We start from the raw sequence: 7,583 nt of genomic DNA, 5'->3' as shown, positions 1-7,583 counted from the left end.
AAAAAGATAATTCTAAAAAATACTCACCATTATACAGGGGATTCCCCTGGGGTGTCTTAACACAGTGATCCACCAATAAAAATGCGTACTGAATGCAATACTTTCCTTTTCTTGAGCGAAGTAGAAACGTTCGCGTGTTCTGCACTCAATATGACAATGTGTCTTTGGAAACAATTTCATTATCTCGTACATCGAAAATACCAAGCTTTATTTTAAAATACCTTTAGTGTAAGCTTTGGACGCTCGAATGGTATAATAGGTTCGTCTTTTTCGAATATCGCAACGTTAAAGCTACAGAGTAAAAAGGACCTAATATATGTAGGTTTAAGGTCAAATAATCGCTACTTGTTATTTTTAAAAGTTCGGATTCTTTTTTATTACATTTTTATTTTATCGTGCAAACCTTATACGACAAGATATGGTACTTATAGTACTTTATATGCCTTAATAAGAACTTCTGTGATATATTATAAAAGAACATCCTCGCTACGCCTTCCATGGGATTTTTTTTCTAGAATCCTTAAATGCAGTTTGAATATTTTTTTAAACTAGAAGAATTTATGAGAATATATATTCATGTCAGGAGAACCTGACTATCCGAGATGCCAAACGATAATCGGCTCAGAAGCGAATACATAAAGTGTAGTTTTCTATGAGCTTCCCGTTCTCAGCTAGGCCTGTGGAAGGTGTAAAGTGATATGCAAATTATATACTTATAGTCGGTAGATCTGATGCTTTGATTTTTTATATCAATACTTATTTGTAACATTTGGTGTTTGTAAACGGGCTACGAAAATTGCGTCTTGCTGAACATCTTGCCGACAACTATATCCCAGCAATAATTAGTTAAGCGCGAGTCGGAAGCCGCATCTAACAGGGTTTCCTACTTAGGAATAGTAGTGATAACACTCATTGCATAGCATTGTGATAACACTCCTCAAGACATGGTCTTTCATTGTTTAGGGTTCCAGGGTATTTACCGCTGCATATAAAAACAATATAGCGTGTGTCAATCGTGATGAGTTAAGGATTCTAACGACCGAATCTATTCATTTAGAAGTTATGGCAGAGAAAAGAAACAAATGACAAAATTAAGTCTTAAAACCTAACTCGTTTTATCGGCTCGGCACTATTCTCGGCAATAATGCGTCAAAAAATTGTCATAAAAAAATAGCCCGGTTATGACACTAAGTAACGCTCGTGTAAGCATATCGTAGTATACTAAGGGTGGATTGCACCATCCCACGTTATCGTTAAATATGAAACGTTAACGTCAAATCGTTCGTCAAATTAACGATTTAGCTTAAAATGAGTTGCACCATCTGACTATGGTTAAAATGACGTCATTTTTGACATTAACAATAACCACCGCCAAATGGGTGGTGAAACGTTAAAGTTATTGTCAAATATTTAGGTTTTTATGTCTGTGATCTGTCACTTCTCAGTTGAATTGAATGTTTTGTTGTTGGGTTTTAGTTTTTCATATTTTTTTGCCTGATAAAGTTATTTTCGAATTTGTGTGGATTTTAGAGATCTTTAATGTCATTGCTCCAACAAGTCTTGTGGGAAAGTAGTTCATCAGATTCCGATACGGAAGACGAAGAGTATGTGCATTTGCGGAGACGAAACAAAGTTTATCTACCTAGAATTGATAGGCTAAGGAAATGGGATGAAAATACTTTCTTGGAAAGATCTATTTCCATACTTTTTCTTTTTGTCTGGAGCTGACTCCGTCCGTTTTCTTGCACATTAATATTTGTTTGTATTTATGAACTAAATCTGAGAGTCTGTCTACTTCCTTTTGTGTAAAATTAGAACTTCTCTCTCTGCAAATAAAATAAACAAAATTTTGAATAAATCACAGAACCAAGCACGGAATAAATACTTCGGTCCACAGCTTCGGTCATGATCATTCCTTCTATCGGGGACCTCTAGATAAGCGGAAAAAAAATTATCAGTCATATTTATGTGGGGATCATAAAGCTTTGAATACAAATTACTGCAATCGTGTTAAGTTAAAAATACATCTGAAACTGAATAAATACTTACTTGGCCAGGAATTGTTGAAATTCATTATTATGTGCTGATTTTTGTTCTTCCATAACTGAAAATTGCACTTTTTCAATAAATTAAAGAACCTTTAGCACAAAATTTACAAATTGCGCCAATAAATCGCGCTAAATGTGTATTCATCTGTCATGTCGTCAATGTCAATCACAGTTGTCAATTGTCAACTTGTCATTTTCATAAAGTATTGTCATATGAAAAAATACTGCCCACGCATCTTTAGGGACATAAATGCCTCATTTCACTAGTAACCCGTATAACTTTAACGTTAGCGAATTTTATGATGGTGCAACACAATTCGACGATGTGAACTAACGCTCGTTAAGATTCTCGTTATAGTTAACCCTAACAGTAACTTTAACTAGAATTTTGGTGCAATCCACCCTTAATCGTTTCGTTGGTAATACCACCGATTGCGTAGTATACAGAGGTCAATCGACGCTTTTAGAGCAATCAGGTTGTAAGTGCGGGTCGAGGTGGAGGACCGTTACTGGCATCACTAGTAAGGGTCCTATACACTGTTGCGACTCTTTAGATAATTCAACTTACCGCGAGATCAAAGGCGTCGAACTGCTGTATCTTTACTTTGCACTGTGGTAATATACGATTCCCAGAACATGTATGCACATCGCGACCACTCATGCGACTGATCTCGTAATGTAACTTTTTAAGTGAACAAAATTAACTTTGGAGTAATAGTAATATGATACTCAAAATGGAGGAACAAATATTTACGTTTTATCCCTTATTTAAAATAAAAGATAACGCTAACGTTGATGGTCATTTGAGATCTATCTCAAATCATCTCAATCCATCCATTGAAACGTCAAAATTGGACTAAAAATCTGTACAGCTTTTAGGTACTCGAAAATGGAAATTGTTCAAACTTTATATAATATTAATTTAATACTGGTATTAAGGTACCCCTAGGGGCTCTGGGGTGTTTTAACAATGTTTGAATCCCAAAATAGCGGTGATCAAAGGTACCAACGAATCTAACTGTATTATTACTAGACTGTGGTTATTTATTGTATTCGTGGGGCAGTTAGTTGAACACAGCATAGTAATTCTACGGGTTTGTTTCATGAGCAATACTTGTTATGTAGGTAGTGACGTTAGTAGATTAAGCTAGATGAAAATTATCTACAGACGCTATTTAAATATTATTAAACAAAAAAAAAGTGCTATTATGTTTTTAGCACGCTACATAATGTGAAATGTGATCTCAGACGGCCGATTGGCGCAGTTTGCACCTACTCTGCTTACTGAGCCCAGGGCCGTGGGTTCGATTCCCACAACTGGAAAATGTTTGTGTGATGAGCATGAATGTTTGTCAGTGTCTGGGTGTTTATATGTATATTCTAAGTATTTATGTATATTATTCATAAAAATTTTCATCAGTCGTCTTAGTACCCATAACACAAGCTACGCTTACTTTGGGGCAAGATGGCGGTGTGTGTATTGTCGTAGTATATTTATTTATTTATTTCATACAAAGTTTAGTATAAGATTTGCACGCTGCTCATTTTCGAGTTCAAACTCACTAATTTCTAACTAAAATGGATCGGATATAATGGCTCTTTTGAAGTTGTAAACTGAGAACTGATATTATTATTACTAACGTTTCGATAAGGGCGATCTGAGAATTTGAACTTTAAAACAAGTAATTTGGTCTTTTTTTCTCTGGCGTTTTAGTGTTTCTTGTGTGTGTTGGGATTGTGCGTGTGCGATCTAATCCTATTTAATAAGTCCTTTAAGGCCTATCTAATTCTATAGTGTGATGGTTCTGAATTTTGTTTTCGAAATTTGAATTCATTTCAATTCAATTCGTGCGCTTTTCAATCTGGCAAAAGTTGTCTTTTATTAAGTTCTTTTAAAGGCATAATTATTTGAATAGAATGAATATTGCAGTTCTGAAGTTAGATGTGCCATTTACCGGTAGCGAAGCACTATTGTCTCTATAAATCTAGACGAAAGTTATAAATACGAAAGTGGGTTCGTCTGTTTGTTTGTATACACCTACATTCGACTCAACCACTGCACTGATTTTAAAACATTTGGCACACTTACCTAAAGCTTGCATTCACAAAATGGACATGGACATTTTATCCCATTATTTAAAAAAAGAATTACCTTGGCTCAGTAACTTGCAGGCACAAACGGATTCCTCGGAGGTTTAAAAAAAAAAACGAAAGAACGGCGGGTCAAGTTCAGGTCACAGCGAGTGTTATGTTAACGACAGTGACCTTGGATTTATCGAATTGTTGTCTCGCCATCTTCCTTCTTGAAAGAGCCACATTTTGTTATTTTTTGCGGAATTTCGTAATCCCTATTAAGGTTACATATTTATGTAAATAATTGCGCTGTTATTTTACACAGTGCATTAAATTAACAGTAAATATAACTTTCTTATATTTTTCCTTCTGAGCCACAAGACTTTGTGGGTCGTGCTTTTCGAGATTATAATTCATCGAAAAGTACCACATAGGTTTTAATAATCAGTTAATGAGTGGAGTTAAGTAATATAACTTTCCATTAACAAGGTACTGAAGGTATCTGCGATCAGTTGCCGTTATACCTTTATTTAATATTACTTATAACATTTTTTTACTCTAAATTATATTCCTACTTTATAGTATTTTTGTATAGAATCTTTTATTTTTTTTAAGTTACAATTATTAGGGCGTGTCTGTAAACGCAAGTATCGCGAATAGTTCTACTAAAAATATTATAAACAATTGCTGCAATAAGATGATTTTTTTTATTGTATTTCGGTATAAGGTGTTAAATACATTACTGTTAATTTTAATCTTATTTATGCCTATCGAAATTCGATTGTAAATTGAATATTTTAAATTATAATTCCAAATCAATTTGTTAGAACGGTTGAATAAAATCAATTTAATGTAATTATGATGTTTTGCGAGATTTCTTTTGTGAATAGCTAAACTATTACAAAACCCGTGAGAACGCGTCCAAAAAATATGAGTATTTAGTTAAGTTTTTGAGTCAAACTTCTTTCCTTTTCATACAAATGGATTTGGAATAAACTATAAATAAATAGTTGGATGGTTTTATCAGAAAAGGCTCCTTATTTATACCGGAAACATTATAAAATGTAATACTGTAAATTTAGTTGACTCTTTCTAATAGAAAAGAGATGTGGTATCTCTTTTCTATTGGAAAGAGTCAATATAAGAGAGAGATGAAATATAAAACCATTGTTATTACCTTGGCAGTTTTATTTAGTTTTTTCAGAGAGTTTTTTTGCTTAATTCGAAATGTGTGGAATGTTTTTTTCAAAAATTTAATGTTATTTTAAACGTATGCTTATAATAAATGTCTATAATGCTGAAATTGGCCTAGCAATGTTACTTTAAATTTTCTACGCCCTATTTCTGGCAAAAATCTTAACAGGGATTTAAATAACTTACCTTCAATCTATATACCTAATAGAAGTACTGTTAAGCGTATAAAAATGTAAGTGAAAAATAAATTTCCGCTAACGAATCGTTAGCTTTTTTCCGACAGTCTGCTAGTGAAAAGGGTGTTGGGCCACTAACTTCTAATATTATCACTGGGCTGTCTGCTGTCACTTTATTTTTGACTCCAATTGGTTGACGCCATTTTGGAGCTAGTGAAGCTTTAATACGAGTGCCCAAAGAATTAAAACACTGTATCATTAGTTCCACAGATAATCGTAAGTCAAATTTGGTGCTTCATATGGGGACAAGATTTCAGCTGTCATTTGTATAAAAACAGTTAGTGGTAATAAAATAGAGTCAGTTAGTGCTCAACACCCGAAAATAACGTGTTACACGTTTAAGGACATGCATATTACAAGTTTTAATAAAAAAAATTGAGCACTCGACACAATAAACAACAACGCCACACTTTCCCCGTCAGATTTTGTATGGGACTTACATTAACTTTGTTTATCTAGTTCTATGTTATTCGGAGAATTTCTAAATTTATATCGACCCATTACCGCAGCGTAACCGACGAAAAATTCTTCGTTTTAAAGTTTTTTTTAAAATATTTTTGTGCATATAAATGTGTTGTGAAGTTTATGATATTGTGTTTTAATTACTAAGCATAAATTTTACATCAGTAGTTTATGATACCAGTTTGCTAAGTATACAGATCAATGCATACGCGATTTATACGACGTTTTTAGTCACACTTGCTGGGAAAAAAAGGAGGCTAAATTTTCAAATACCTGTAAAAAATATGTTAAATTTCAATTTAACTGCATATTTATCAGTACTTACAAAATATTATCTAAATAAACCTCCGGTAAAACAAGTTTTGCGGGTTACGCTAAGTATGCGTTATGGCTCGATACTGAGGATTGTATCCGGGAAATACTTTGGGAATTTTATTAACAAAACACGCTTGTAAAGCCGTATTTTTATATTGCGTTTGGCTAGAAATTTACAGCAATGGGATACCTTTTTCTTTAGTAATTCACCGCAAACACTCACGCTACGATAGTAACGCTGATACATAATTACTATTTCCATTACAAAGCAATTTGGTTATACTTAAATTGACGCTATTTTTCGTTTATTTTATTAGCCTGTGAATTAGCGTTTTAGCTTGTTAATCGTTATTGCTAAATGGTAGTTATTAAACACAATAAATCATATTATTACTATATACTAAATTTAGCAATTTAATTAAGTATACTCACGGCTGTGAAAGGGAGCTCTAGCTTCGATGTGACGCTAACTACATAAGGTGCGATGCATTAGCACATTCACATTTAATTTGTAAATGCTAAAAAAAGATTTCGCAGGCTAAGAATTAATGCTATTGTATCTTCACTAGATTATGCTGCTGGGATTATTGACTGAGTCTAAAATATTATATATGTATTAAATTTGTTATTAGCGGATTGGATTCGGGAGTCTTGTAAATTGTTTCAATATAACAAATACAAAATCCAGCGTTGTTTTTATTTTGATTTCCTCTTTATTTAATTATTAATTCTAAAGTTTTATCAGAATCAGTTTAGTAATTTGAAAAGAGTAAAGAAAGAAAGAAAGAAAGAAACATTTATTTTTTACATTGCGCCACACATTACAATATTCACAACACCACATATGTTATGTGTGGCACAACCTAGAAAAAAGGTGCCAGCTCAGCATTGTGCTGCATGCGCCAGTGGGAGCATACAGCGCTGATTTTCAGTTGGCACCTTGTACCAGGTAACACCACGGAAATACGTAGCCATCTACTGACCACATTTTAAGCTTAGTTTTAAAAAAAAAATACTAACTAAATAAATCCACAACAATAATAATAATAAACTAAAGTAACATATATTTATATAAACTTGAAAATAAAAACGTACATATATCATAAACTTATTAAGATACACAGTGTAATATAATAGTGATAAAATTATTAAGTGGTAAAGTAAAGTATAGTAAAGTATACAGACTGTCTCTAGAGAAAAGATGACTCCGCCACATGTTCTTGGAATTCCACCTGTTTGGCCAATAAATATTGTT

The sequence above is a fragment of the Pararge aegeria genome, chromosome 8, assembly GCF_905163445.1.
Source record: "Pararge aegeria chromosome 8, ilParAegt1.1, whole genome shotgun sequence".
Classification (NCBI taxonomy): domain Eukaryota; kingdom Metazoa; phylum Arthropoda; class Insecta; order Lepidoptera; family Nymphalidae; genus Pararge; species Pararge aegeria.
This window is presented reverse-complemented; position numbering follows the sequence as displayed.